The sequence below is a fragment of the Ovis canadensis genome, chromosome 1, assembly GCF_042477335.2.
Source record: "Ovis canadensis isolate MfBH-ARS-UI-01 breed Bighorn chromosome 1, ARS-UI_OviCan_v2, whole genome shotgun sequence".
Taxonomy (NCBI): Eukaryota; Metazoa; Chordata; class Mammalia; order Artiodactyla; family Bovidae; genus Ovis; species Ovis canadensis.
Window position 1 is genome coordinate 15,809,284 of NC_091245.1, and position 15,315 is coordinate 15,824,598.

General features: G+C 42.7%; 1 pseudogene; it reads right to left on the bottom strand.

The window, feature by feature from the left end:
* Positions 1 to 12,581: 12,581 nt before the first annotated feature.
* LOC138439128 (general transcription factor IIF subunit 2 pseudogene) lies at positions 12,582 to 15,315 on the bottom strand (annotated as a pseudogene).

Sequence of the window (15,315 nt, forward strand, 5' to 3'; positions counted from 1 at the left end):
TGTGTGCGTGCTCAGTCATGTCTGACTCTTTGTCACCCCAGGGACTGTAGGCTTCTCTTTCCATGGGATTTCCCAGACAAGAATACTGGAGTGGGTTGCCATTTCCTCCTCCAGGGAATCTTCCAACCCAAGGATCAAACCTGCATTGCCTGTGACTCCTGCCTTGGCAGGCATGTTCTTTACCGCTAGCACCACCTGGGAAGCCTAAAGCTTTTAACAATCTTGGAGTTCACATAGTAGAAGGGCCTTGCAAATGGTCTGAGTGGGTTGAGGGTATCAGCCAGTAGAAAAATATTTGCAATCATGAAAATGTCTGTGGAGGAGGGAAACTCTATGAAGGACATAAAGGTGGTGAGAGTTACTGAAGAGCTGCCTACCTTAGACGTCTTCAGAGTCCGCGTGGGAGAGAAACCATATCCACATGATGAGCACAGTAAGGGCTTCGCCAGATGCTCCACTCTTCTCCATTATGCCCTCCATTCCCATTCAGGAGAGAAAGCATACTGATGTGGTATGCGTGGTGAGAATTTTATGAGTGTGAGACTTGGCATTTGCGAGAGGGCCCATAGGGAGAGAGACTCTATAAATGTGATGAGTGCAACCCCATGGTTGTAGGCTCCTTTGCAACCCCATGGACTGTAGGCTCCTCTGAGGCTTCAACACTTCATATTCACCTGAGAACCCACACAAGAGAAAACCGATATTAACGAATGTGATATGGACTTCAGTCAGAAAGGAAATACCTTTATTAGAATCTACATGGACGATAAATCCTTTATAATCGATGTGATAATAAGGACTGTCAAAACTGAGTTACAGACATGAAGCAGAGACACCTATTACAAATATGACAATTGTGGAAGGGAGAGAGTTCACCCAAAACTTCAACACTCATAATGAAGTTACACGTAATGAATTTACATTCATAATGAATATGCATAATGAATATACTCATAATGAAGTGGCACATAAGAAATAAACCATACCAATAACCTAAGTGAAATTTAAATGAAAGTGTTGTCAAGCTTTTTAATGTTGCAAGATACAGAAGCTATCACCTTAAAGTTCTGTTTATGAAGAAGCAATAAAAAGAAAGTTGAAAAGAATTATTTCTGTGGGACACCCTGGACCCATAAGGGGAATGAAAAAACCTCACAAAGAGTTGGGTTCATATCATGACTTGTCCAGTGGTACAAGATTCTGCCAAGAATATAAATAATCATGGATGTAGGTCCACAGCGCTGCTTTTCCAGGGTAATGATAACTAAAATCTTGCCTTGATATATGTGAACTTTCCACTTTTACATTTCTTAGGTGAGTATTGTTATTTCTTACAGTGTGGTTTGCAGATCACCTATATTGGAATTACCCAAGGTGAGTGTGATGTTCAGTTGTTCAGTCATGTCCAACTCTTTGCAGCCCCATGGACTGTAGCATGCCAGGCTACCCTGTCCTTCACCATCTCCTGCAGCTTGCTCAGACTCATGTCCATTGAGTCAGTGATGCCATCCAACCATCTCATCCTCTGTCATCCGCTTCTCCTCCTGCCTTTGATCTTTCCCAGCATCAGGGTCTTTTCTAATGAGACAGCTCTGTGCATCAGGTGGCCAAAATATTGGAGCTTCAGCTTCAGCCTCAGTCCTTCCAATGAATGTTCAGGACTGGTTTCCTTTACGATTGACTGCTTTGATCTCCTTGCAGTTCAAGGGACTCGAGTCTTCTCTAACACCACAGTTCAAAAGCATCGATTCTTTGGCACTCAGCTTTATTTGTGGTCCAAATCTTACATCCATACATGACTACTGGAAAAACCATAGGTTTACTAGAAGGACCTTTTTTGGCAAAGTAATGTCTCTGCTTTATAACATGCTGTCTAGGTTTGTCATAGCTTTTCTTCCAAGGAGCAAGTGTCTTTTAATTTCATGGTTGCAGTCACCATCTGCAGTGATTTGGGAGCCCCCCCAAAAAAATCTCTTTCACTGTTTCCATTGTTTGCCCATCTATTTGCCATGAAGTGATGGACCGGAAGCCATGATCTTAGTTTTTTTTAATGTTGAGTTTTAAGCCAGTTTTTCACTCTCCTCTTTCACTTTCATCAAGAGGCTCTTTAGTTACTCTCTGCTTTCTGCCATAAGGGTGTTGTCACCTGCATATCTGAGGTTATTGATATTTCTCCTGGCAGTCTTGATTCCAGCTTGTGCTTCATCCAGCCTGGCATTTCACATGATGTACTCTGCATAGAAGTTAAGCAGGATGACAATATATGGCTTTGATGTACTCCTTTCACAATTTTGAACTAGTCCGTTATTCCATGTCTGATTCTAACTGTTGCTTCTTGACCTGCATACAGATTTTTCAGGAGGCAGGTCAGGTGGTCTGGTATTCCCATCTCTTTCAGAATTTTCCATAGTTTGTTGTGATCCACACAGTCAAAAGCTTTGGCATAGTCAATGAAACAGTCAATGTTTTTCTGGAATTCTCTTGCTTTTTTAATGATCCAACAGATGTTTGCAATTTGATCTCTGGTTCCTCTGCCTTTTCTAAATCCAGCTTGAACATTTGGAAGCTCACGGTTCACATACTGTTGAAGCCTGGCTTGGAGAATTTTGAGCATTACTTTGCTAGCATGTGAGATGAGTGCAATTGTGGGGTAGTTTGAGCATTCTTTGGCACTACCTTTGGGGTTGGAATGAAAACTGACCTTTTCCAGTCCTGTGGCCACTGCTGAGTTTTCCAAATTTGCTGGCATCTTGAGTACAGCACTTTCACAGCATCATCTTTTAGGATTTGAAATAGCTCAGCTGGAATTCCATCACCTCCACTAGCTTTGTTCATAGTGATGCTTCCTAAGGCCCACTTGACTTTGCACTCCAAGATGTCTGGCTCTAGGTGAGTGGTTGCACCATCATGGTTATCTGGGTCATTACGATCTTTCTTGTATAGTTCTTCTGTGTATTCTTGCCACCTCTTCTTAATATCTTCTGCTTCTGTTAGCTTCATACCATTTCTGTCCTTTACTGTGCCCATCTTTGCATGAAATATTCCCTTGGTATATCTGATTTTCTTGAAGTGGTCTCTAGTCTTTTCCATTCTGTTGTTTTCCTCTGTTTCTTTGCATTGATCACTTTGGAAGGCCTTCTTATCTCTCCTTAATGTTCTTTGGAACTCTGCATTCAGATGAGTATGTCTTTCTTTTTCTCCTTTGCCTTTCGCTTCTCTTCTTTTCTCACCTATTTGTAAGGCCTCCTCAGACAGCCATTTTGCATTTATGCATTTCTTTTTCCTGGAGATGGTTTTGATCACCTTCTCCTGTGCAATGTCGTTGACCTCCGTCCATAGAACTATGTCTCTCAGATCTAATCCCTTTAATCTATTTGTCACTTCCACTGTATAATTGTAAGGGATTTGATTTAGGTCATACCTGAATGGCTTAGGGGTTTCCCTACTTTCTTCAATTTAAGTCTGAATTTGGCAATAAGGAGTTCATGATCTGAGCCAAAGTCAGCTCCTGATCTTGTTTTTGCTGACTGAGTGGAGCTTCTCCATCTTTGGTTGCAAAGAAGATAATCAATCTCATTTCGGTATTGACCATCTGGTGATGTCCATGTGTAGAGTCCTCTCTTGTGTTGTTGGAAGAGAGTGTTTGATATGACCAGTGCATTCTCTTTGCAAAACTATTAGCCTTTGCCCTGCTTCATTTAAGTGTAAATAATACCTTAGTATTTGGTGCATGGAAACTTCAGTGTATATAATCATCTTATTGGGCTTCAACATAATCTAGTCAGTCTACAGGTGTGGGGACCAAGGATTTGCATTTATAAAAGCTCCTCCTCCCCTTGTAAGTGATTATTATGTATACCAAAGTTGGAGAACTACTGCTCTATGGAATGTTTGCATGAGGTTAAGAAAAAGAAACAAAATCTTAGGTGGCATTTTACTAGTGTGCTGAACCTACTGAATACAGAAATTTCTACTAATAAATTGATTGAAGTAGGAGGTAAAATCTAAGAGACTTGAAAATGCACATCAGCTGCCAAAAGAAATATTAACAAAGGATTCTCTGACATCACCCAAGATGAGATGGGTGATGACCACAAATGAAAAGTAATGGGGACAAGCAACCACAACTCAGCTTTTAAATGATGTTATTTCTAAAGCTTTAAACATGGTTTGGTATGGGAACTTACAACTTGATAAGGGGAGTCTGGTATGAGTCTATTATATATGGAAAAAGACAGATTGAGAAATTTATGTAGTTAAGTAAGATACTGGTTAAGTTGTCCTTAGAGCAATGATGATTAAATTAGAAACATCAGCATAAATTCAGTCTGTCACTGAAATAATTTGTGCTGTCTCTGGCATCAGCTTATTTACTGTAAATAGTCATATGGAATGGTATAAACATGCAATTTATAGCCTAATCTGAATCTGTATCAGTGATTTCCAAATGTGCGTGGGCATCAGAATCAACTGCAGCTTGTTAAAAATATAGTTATCTTGGGTTCCACTCCAGGAGGCTGAGATTCAGCATTTCTGTGAGAAGGCCTGACTAAGCATCTATGTTCCAGGTTTTTGGAACTGCTGTGCTTCATCATCCTTTTCTAAATGGAATCTGGGCTTCCTCAGAGTTGGCTGATTCAGAATCTCAGTCATGGCAAAGTGGGGTCTGAAACATCCTGTTTAAGGTACTGATGCTGACAGAGTTTCCTGAGGTCATGATTAAGAGAAGTAAAGGAACCGCACAAGAAGAGGGCTCTGCAATTTGAGTTGTTAGAGCCATCTCTGATGGCCCTTACTCAGAGACAATTGAATATGTGGACAAGTACTGTTTAAAGAATATAAAAATAAATTTCACTTAGCAATTCCTCACTGAAAGTATGTTTCTGGTTCTGGAACACTTTGCTCTGTAAGTTTTATGTACGCCCCCTTTTCGGACATGGTACCATAGGAGTGAGTGAGCCCACAGGCTCTGAACCCAGACTCCCAGGCTCTCTATAGAAACCTTTATATAGGGCTCTGATACTTTGTCAGAGACAGTCCATAGAGTTCAATAAGGAGCAGGCGTCTACTTCAGAAAACAGGCTGAGGAGGGCCAAAGAGACCAGGAAGAGTGAGCGCTTGTCAAGGACAGAGCTGCTGTGCTCTCCATCCTGTTCTGATGACATTTTAAGACATTTAACACCTGGTGTCCCTGAAATCAGCAAACAGTTGAGGATGAGGTCACTTCAGGAAACAAGCAGTGGTCAGGAGAAGCCTCCTCACCAAGTGCTTTCTCAGCAAACTTGTCTGGGACTAAAGGTGAGAAATCTGGGGGCAGAGATAGAGGAGAATCACTCTTTTGGAAGGTCCACTGTACCCTAACAAATAAACAGCTATTTTATTTTGTTTATTTTTAGGAGAGTTATATTTAACTAATAATTATTTTTAATTGATGTACAATTGATTTATAATAGTTTCAGATGTACCACATAGTGGTTCAATATTTTTATAGGTTCTATTCCATTCAAATTTATTATAAAATATATGCTGAACAATATAGCCTTGCAGCCTAAGCCTTTATTTTAATAATCTACTATTAAGCAACTAATATGATCAGTCTGTAGGTTATCAGTTACAGAGAATAAGGACAAACTAGTCCCTTTACATTCTCTGATTCCTTCTGCTGACCTGGGTCATCTGGAACACCAAAGCATATTTGACAAATTCACGCATAAGTAGCTGAATCAACTTCTTTATGAAACCTTTCTCCCAATTACGATTTCCTCTTAAATAGGAAATTGTTATTTTTATTAAAGTCTTGGTTTGTGTTAAGGCTTTTCAAATCAATGCCTAAGCCCTGGAATGGCTATCAGGTTGCACTTAGGGAGTTACTTTTCTCCTCTACCACCATCCTTATTTCCCAAATCTCAAAAATGTTACCCTCAAGTGATTATAATTGTCATCTTCACTTTTGATTTATTTTTCTGCCTTTTACCTACATACTGAGCCTTAGAATTAGAAATGAGTAACATCTCTCAGGCCAGGGCTACCCTGCTGCTAAGTAATCTCTGAGAGTGTAGCTCCTGGTAATCCTTGATGGGCTTCTTGTGTGTAGCCCTACACCATCCAGAATTCTGACTGCAAGTTCTTTTGCTCAAACATTAAGGCTGACCATGGCTTAATTGGTATAGCCACTATGGAAAACAGTATGAAGTTTCATGAAAAAATTAAAAATAGAGCTATCATATGATCCAGTAATTCTGCTTCTAGGTATTTATCTGAGGAAAAGGAAAATGCTAACTCAGAAAGATATCTACACCCCCATGTTTATTGCAGCATTATTTATAATAGCCAAGATATGGAAGCAACCTAAATGTCCATCCCTGGATAAACAAAGAAAACGTGATGCACACAGGAGCATACACGCACATACACACACACACACACACACACACACCAGAATATTATTCAGCCATAAAAAGAAGGAAATCTTGTGAATTCTCTGGCAGTCCAGTGGTTAGGACTCTGCTTCCACTCTAAGGGGCATGAGTTCAGTCCCAGATCAGGAAACTAAGATGCCACCTCCTGTGCAGTATGGCCAAAGAACAAAACGACAACATAAAAAACCAAGTTCATAGCCAGAGAGAACAAACTGGTAGCTGCCAGAGGTGTAGGGGGCAAAATGGGTAAAGGAGGTCAAAAAGTACAACTTCCAGTATAAAGTAAATAAGTCATGTACAGCATGGTGACTATAGTTAATACACTTTATTGCAGATTTGAAAATTATTAAGAGAATAAATTCTGAAAGTTCTCATCACAAGAAAAAAATTTTTGTAGTCTGGTGATAATCATTTTATAATATATACAAATATGGGATCATTATGCTGTACACCTGAAACTAATATAATCATATATGTTGATTATAACTCAGTAAAGAAAAATAAAGGAGGACCATGGCTTATTTCAAAGACTCTCACTGGAGACAAAAATAAGCATTGAATAAATTCTTTTTAAAATTGCAGTGTAGTTAATTTACAATGTTGTGGTAGTTTCTGGTGTATAACAAAGTGATTCAATCATATATATATATATTTTTACATTCTTTTTCAGATTTTTTTCCATTATAGGCTATTACAAGATATTCGACTGTGCCACTGTGCACTATACAGTAGGACCTTGTTTAATTTGTATATAAAATTTTTATTTTGTATTTATTTTATATTTATTATTTATATGTATGTTATTGTTTTATATTTATACATAAAACTGGTTCTTTTTTTTAACAGTATAAGTAGAGGAATTTGATACAAAGAAGGTAGCTTTGGTAGAACTAGGTAGCTGGCCGTCTTTCCCAGCCTCTCAATCTCCCTCTCCACCAGTTCTGAATATAATTATTAGTTCCTCTCCACTAACAATTGGGATACAGAGCCAATCTTTACTTAATTTAGTCATATTTTTCTAGTTAAATGAATTGCAATCCTCAAAATGAATTTGTATGATCTTGATACTCATCTCATTCCAAATTTTGTTAACCTTCTAGCCACAAAATCCTTGAAGCCACTTTCCTCACTTGTTTTTAAATTTCCAGAGCTTCACTTAACCATTCAAATGGACTTAAATTCAACCATGACTTGTCCTTAGCCATCTAATTGGATGGATAGGTTTAGTAAATGTTCCTGCATTGAAAGCCATTCACTCATTTAAGGAGTGAGTGCAGGTCCTGTGCCAGGGGATCCGATGGGAAAGACTGGCCTGCTCCTTGCTTCTCCATGGGCCCCTCTGTGTGGGCTGCAAATGCTGGTCCTCTCTGGGAGCTGGCCCAGGTCAGCCAGCACTATATGCGTCACTCTGAGCATGCCAGCCAGAACTTCAATAAGAATTGTTATTTTTGAGGACATCAATGAGATCATGTAGAGCATGATTCCCTTTGTTCATCTTCTATGAGTAACTGGAACTCAGATTTCTTGGAAAGCTCTCCATAATAGCAGGAGAAAGTGTGGATGGCCTAGAAAATTAGGTGGATGTCTATGACTTGAAGCAGTGAATAAGGAATCATCTAAGGTTTTATACTGGATATAAAATAAAGCTGGATGTTTCAGGTGAAAAAAATTGCAGAGACATTATTTATTAATAGAAAGTATGTGGCAGCAGTAGATAATAGTAAGAAACTCAGTGTTTCAGTCATGGAGGATGGAGACCAAACTCGGAAGGGAGAGTATGGGAGGACCTGAGAGCTATTTCCTAGAGAGACTGTAGAAAGCAAGGGGAAAACTAGTGGCAGAAAATATAGTATTCTTTCAAGCTGATACCATAGTTTCCAGGAGGGAATATTATGAAGAAGGAAATTTATTCCAAGTGTTCCCAATAATACAGAAACAATTATCAGGAGTTGGGGACTACCAGTCTAAATGACAGAAGGCTGCCATTTCCCCTCTTGGTGGCTTTATGACTTCAGAGAAATTACTTAACATCACTGACCACCACCTCCTGTCTTTCCAGTAAGTACCAGTTCTCTGGTACTTACACGCCAATAATTCTTCAACCCCACTGGGGTCTCCTAGGACCTGAGACCCATTACTTTCCACTCTCTGTCTCTCCCCTCCTATCTCCACTTTCCACTTTTCCATCATCGTAGATATCTGCAAACAGCTTCAACACTCTCCCCTCTCCCCATCCATCATACTAACCTAGAAAACCCCATACTGGTGATAACCCCAACTCTGACCCTGGGCCTGTACTCAGGAGCTGATTGTTGCTGGAATAAGGTCACACATCACTGACTGCCTTCACATTAATCTCCTGACTAGACAGGTACTCTGAACATGCACCACTCATGATATGATCAAAGTAATTGTATTCCCAGGTGGTGCTAGTGGTAAAGAACCCACCTGCTAATGCAAGAGATGTAAGAGATGCTGGTTCGATCCTTGGGTCAGGAAGATCCCCTGGAGAAGGAAATGGTAACCCAATCCAGTATTTATGCCTGGAGAATCCCATGGACAGAGAAGCCTGGCGGGCTACAGTCCACGAGGTTGCAAAGAGCTGGACACGACTGAAGTGACTTAGCACATGCCCAATGATCTCATTCTCTTACCCTTAATATTTGGGCTTCCCTGGTGGCTCAGCTGGTAAAGAATCCACCTGCAATGCAGGAGACCTGGGTTGGGAAGATCCCCTGGAAGGGAACAGCTACCCACTCCAGTATTCTGGCCGGGAGAATTCCATGGACTATTCCAAGGGGTCACAAAGCATCAGACACGACTGAGCAACTTTTACTTTCATCCTTTTAACATTCATTTCCGGAGTAATCTCCTTCCCTCACTTTTCTTCTCTTAGGAAGTAAACAGCCTTACAGTCATGTAAGTCAACCCAAACAGTCTTGCCTCAGTGATAAGAATATCCAGACAAGGCTCAGTGTTGAGCCCTCCCACCGTCCCCACTTGGGAACAGCTTCATCACTCTGCTCCCTCCTCTCTTCCTGCTCATCTCCTCCCCTCTTCATTAATCACGGTTTGGGACGCACCACAGTGGAAGGCCAGAGGAGGAAAGAAAGTAGTTTGTGAACTGGTACTCTTGAAGTATGGTTTCAAGCCCTCTGGTGGCCAGCTGGCACTTTGGTTGGCTCTGGTAAATGAAGGAAGCCAGTGCTCTCATGGGCTGTGCCATGTGGTGGTTATTTGGAGGTTTCCCGTTGCGTAAGCCTGACTCAGAGGAAGGCACCTCTGCTCTACATGGCTGCTTATGATTCCCTCCTCAGCCTGTGTCGGCCAAGGTCTCTCCACCCCTTCCAGACAGCCCTGTTGGACAGGACCTGAGAAAACAGCACACCAGCTCCCTCTCTAGCTCCTGGCCCACAAGAAGCATGTGTAACCCTTGTCAGGGCACGTTCCAGGAATGGGATAGGTCCCCGTGCAGAATGCCCTGACCAACAGAGCAAGACAGCCCTCCTCTGGCCTCCAGGTTTCCACGCCCACAGTCTGCTATAGATTTTCCCAGTGTCCTCAGGCCTCTCTGCTTCCAGCTCAGGGAACATGACTCAAAGCTGTCCTGGTGGGCACTTTGAAGCCCCTTCAATAGACTTGGGTTCCAAGTTAGCAGCCTCTCACCTGACCACCCAAATGGAAAGAGGAATTTCTCACCTTATCATCAGCAACTTTTCTCCAAAGAGTTCCCTTCTCTGGGCTCTTCCTCTCACCGTCTGCTCCCTTTTGAGCTCCTTGGTCTGGCTGAGGATTCAATCAAGGAGTTCTGGAAGAGTCAGACCATTTTCTTGTAGATCTCCAGAGGGCGATTTGACCCCTCACCTGGGATTTCACATCTGTTGTATCTTGTGGCAGCTGGTTTCACGTCTATTCTATCTTGTTGCCAAGTCAAAACTTCATTTTTAAGAACTCATTTCACTATAAAAAACACTCAATACCACCCAGAAATTCACAGTTCACCAGTCAGCATGCCGCTGGCCTTCCAAGACAACACAAAGGTCAGGGAAATGGTGTCTGAAATTGCAGAAAGTGAAAGTCGCTCAGTTCAGTTCAGTTCAGTTCAGCCGCTCAGTCGTGTCCAACTCTTCGCAACCCTATGAATCACAGCACGCCAGGCCTCTCTGTCCATCACCAACTCCCGGAGTTCACTCAGACTCACGTCCATCAAGTTAGTGATGCCATCCAGCCATCTCATCCTCTGTCGTCCCCTTCTCCTCCTGCTCCCAATCCCTCCCAGCATCAGAGTCTTTTCCAATGAGTCAACTCTTCACATGAGGTGGCCAAAGTACTGGAGTTTCAGCTTTAGCATCATTCCTTCCAAAGAAATCCCAGGGCTGATCTCCTTCAGAATGGACTTGTTGGATCTCCTTGCAGTCCAAGGGACTCTCAAGAGTCTTCTCAAACACCACAGTTCAAAAAAAAAAGTTGCTCAGTCTAGTCCAGTTCTTTGCGACCCCATGGGCTATATTCTCCAGGCCAGAACACTGGAGTGGGTAGCCTTTCCCTTCTCCAGGGGATCTTCCCAACCCAGGGATCGAATCCAGGTCTTCTGCACTGCAGGCAGATTCTTTACCAGCTGAGCCACAAGGGAAGCCCAAGAATACTGGAGTGGGTAGCCTATCCCTTCTCCAGTGGATCTTCCTGACCCAGGAATCGAACCGGAGTCACCTGGGTTCAAATCCACTGTCTGCCCATGTAGTAGCTAGGTGGCCTCAGGCAAGTTATTTAACTTCTCTGTATCCTATTTCCTCATCTGAAGAATGGGCTCCAAATATATTTACTTTCCCCGAATAAGGAAAACTTATTTAAAGGATTAAATGAGTTTACGCCAACAAAGTGCCTAGAACAGTCCCTGAAGTCTAGTAAGTGTTCAGTGGGTATTAGTCATTATTACGATCTCCTGTCTCCACTCACCCCCCTCACATTTAACGACTTTGCATCATATTTTATTGAAATAATGAGGCACCAGAAAGGGATGCCCACTTATTTCTTCCTGCCACCAAATCTACCAGCATGCCTGCTTCTTCACTAATATTCTTTGTTTCTCTCTGCCCACTAAAAATATCCCTGCCAACTTCCAACCCCCAGCCCAACCTGTGCTCAAGACCCCATCCTGTTCACTGTCAAAACCTCTTTGACTTCCTCCTTTCTCCACTGTCACTGACTTCGCTGGCTGACAACATGCAGACATTTTTAAAAACAAAAGCAAAAAAAGCTCCAACCCTTCCTCAACCCCACCTCCCTCCAAAGACTTTGAAGGATGGGGTGGGAGAATGGAAGAGAGACTTCACGTCTCCCCCATGGAGCTGCTAAGAGAGAAAAACTAATAATGTCAAAGCCTAAGCACAAAAACATAAGTGTTAGCCACTATTATTGTCACTGTTGCTATTATTCTTGTCAGTTTTCATTTCAGTGCTTGCTGCCAGAGTGCAATCTCTCAAAAAGATGTTTCAGGCAATGATTAAGAATCCAAACTTAAGATAAAATCCGGGGACTTCCCTGGTGGGCCAGTAGTTAAGAATCAATCTGCCTTCCAATGCAGGAGAGGTGGGTTTGATCCCTGATTGGGGAACTAAGATGCCACATGCCTGGAGCAACTTCAGTTCCCCATCTAGAGAGCCCGAGGGCCACAACAAAGACCCAGCTTAGCCCCCCCCCCAAAAAAAAACCCACAAAAACCCCCAAACCAACCAACCAAACAAAAAAAATCCCTAATTATCATTAAGAAAAACAAACTACAATCCACATACAACTTCCCTGAAGTAAGTAAAGGACTTGTAATACAACCTGTTTCCACGCCAACGGAAACCATCCTCCTCTACCTATCAATTAGCAGTTTTAATGATCTCACCCTCTTACCCTTAATATTTTTCATTCATGTTTCTACATATGAAGGGACCATATCTTCAACATTTCAGAAACAACTTTGTTCTTCAGTCATTTTAGAATATTGAATTTGCTTGCCTCCATCCCCTCTCCCAGCAGAACCCCCACCTCCACCCCTAGCCACATCCCCAGCCCACCCCTGCCCAGTTTCTGATGCCAGATCTCTTTAGACTTAGATGAGCTGACCCCTTTGTGGATGCAGCAAAAATGAGAAGTCTTCAGACAATATTTTCTCAATTTACAGCCTATTTTATTTCCTCGTTTTACAATCTAAATGTGAATACTTAGAAAGATATTAAACCTCCCTACCCCCTAATAGCACAGCCTCACATCAGTTTTTGTGTTGGAAGATCTTCAAGCTCATCCTGACACCTTCATGACAAAGGGCTGTCTCACTGTCTCTTGGCTGCTCTCTGGTAGCACCGGTACTCTTCCTTCAGCTCCCAAGTGTTTTTGTGGGGTCCTTTTACATTTCGAACACCGATTTCATTCAGGATTTCCTTCAGGTACACCACAGGTTGCATAGTGATGCCAACCAAGTCCTTTATGTTATAATACTGGTGTTTCTCAAAGGCAGCAAATAGCAAGGTTAACACTTGGTCTTTATCCGCCTTCACTCTCTTTCCGGTTTCTTTCTTTCTCTTCTCATATTCAATATTGTACTGATGATTGGCAACAGGTTTATAATTGGTCGTGACCACCTTCTCCAGTTTCTGTACAGTCCTGGCAGGTTTGGAAGCCCCCTCTATTTGCATCCTCTTCAGCCTCATGTAATTTTCACTGGGAGCGGGTCTGCATTCGCCGCGATGGACCACGGTTCCTTGCAGGGAAAATTGATCCGGCGCATGCTCAGTCAGCACCGTGAGGACCTGCCCTCTGTCTGTCTGCAAGAGAAACTGATGCTCCGTGGGAGCGTGGACTGGGGCCGGTTGTCCATCTGTACCCCTAATGTCTGTAAGTTCCTTATTCAGAGTAAAGGAGATTTCCGATTTCCCTTGATTTGTGGCAATCTTCAGCTTCCCTACTTCACCGCTTCCAGAAGCTTCCGACCACTGCTGCGATAGGTACTTCGGTACCTTCACCAGCCACATCCGCTGGTTCTGTTGGATTCCCTCCAAGTTGAGTGGAATGCTCTGGGGCTTGAGTCGGCTGCCTCCGGAGGCCATGAGCTGAGGGTGCAGAGATAGGAATGCAGGGGAAGCAAGAAACCAAAACCAGCTGGTGGAATCCAGAAGCCTAGAGAGGAAGCAGGAAATACACGCACATTCAGAAATGTTCAAAGATGGGGTCTTAGAATCTACAGAGTGCTATGCTATTAATTTCAACAATTCTACAGTTGTCAGATTATTCATAATAAAGGGAAATGGCAAACCATAAAAGTGGGGAGTTTGATAACTGTGTGGCACAAACTGAAGACGAAATACTTCAGCAATTAAAATTACAGGAGCTTCAATCTACCAATGTAGGAATTTTTAAGACGCAGTCATCCCTAAACACCTACTCTACCAAGTTTTCCCTCTCCCCTGATCTAATTTCTCCGGAGCACATGAGATATCCTAGATACTTTATATATTTACATATTCATTATATTATCCTCTCTCTCTCCCCGCCTCCAGACTCTAAACACCATGAAGGTAGAGTTTATCGCTTGCTCTTGGTGTTTAATAATTTTGTTTATTTCTCTGAGGGAGGCAGAGAGAGCAAAGAGTGAGCATAATTTTACAAAAGGAAACCAGGAGGGAAGGCCCTTCCACCAGGCTGAGACTCACCAGTGGCAGCAGAAAGCTGTGTCGAGCAAGGCTGGCCAGGGAGGATGCTCTCTACTGAGTAGGGACTCACTCAGGCTCCACGCTGCCTCTCCTGGGAAATGAGAACAGAGTTTCTCTGTATGGCCCTATTTATTGCCACTGGTAGGGAGTCCTTGATGGGATTAGGTAACAACCAGACTGAAAATCCAATCACCTTGATTCAGTTATGGGTTTTCCCCCAAACATCTCCTAAAGCATAATCCTGAGGGTGGGGACCTTCTTGGTTTATTTCCTCCACTGAACCCATTTTCTTTAATTCTCCAGTGTAGGGACAGTTCAAGGGAAGACAGTTTGCTGCAGCATCTTTAAAAAGGCAGGAGATGCAGGTATTTTGAGGAGTTGTGGGACATGTTATTCCCAGTCCCTGACGAAGCACTTCCACTCAGAATTAAAATTGCTCTCACTGGGGCATTCCAGCGATTAAGACTCCATGCTTCCAAAGCAAGGTGTGTGTGGGTTGGATCACTGGTTGGGGAACTGGGGTTTTATTTTTCAGCTTGAGCTGCACGCCCCAGGTGTGGCTGAAAAATAAAAATGTAAGAAAAACAAATTGCTCTCACTACCCTCTGGCTGCCCTGATAGCTCAATTGGTAAAGAATCCGCCTGCAGCGTGGGAGACCTGGGTTTGATCCCTGGGTGGGGAAGATCCCCTGGAGAAGGGAAAGGTACCCACTCCAGTATTCTGTCCTGGAGAAATCCATGGACGGTATAGTCCATGGGGTCACAGAGAGTCAGACAGGACTAAGCGACTTTCACTTTCACTTTCTTTCACCCTCTGACTGAATGTGGAAAGTCTTTATTTCCTTCCCTGATTGCCCCCTTCTTAAAACGCTCTCTTTCTGTGGTTCCATGACACAAGCTCGTGGGTTCCTTCCTGCCTCTCAGACTGCCATTTCAGCCTCCTTCCTGGGCACCTCAGTGTGTCTTGGGCCGTAAATGCTGCCCATTGGCTCAGGTGATGTCCTTTCTCATTTGACACACATTTTGAAAACTATATTTCAGCAGATGCCTCTCGAAAGGGCATCCATAGTTCAGCTCTCCTGAGCTTCTGGTAGGCCACCCAAATGCCAACTGATGTCCTCAACTGTGCATGATTCCTAGTAAGTCAAAACCAGGAGCCACCCCTCCCCAACACCTCAAAAAAAAAAAAAAAGAAAAGA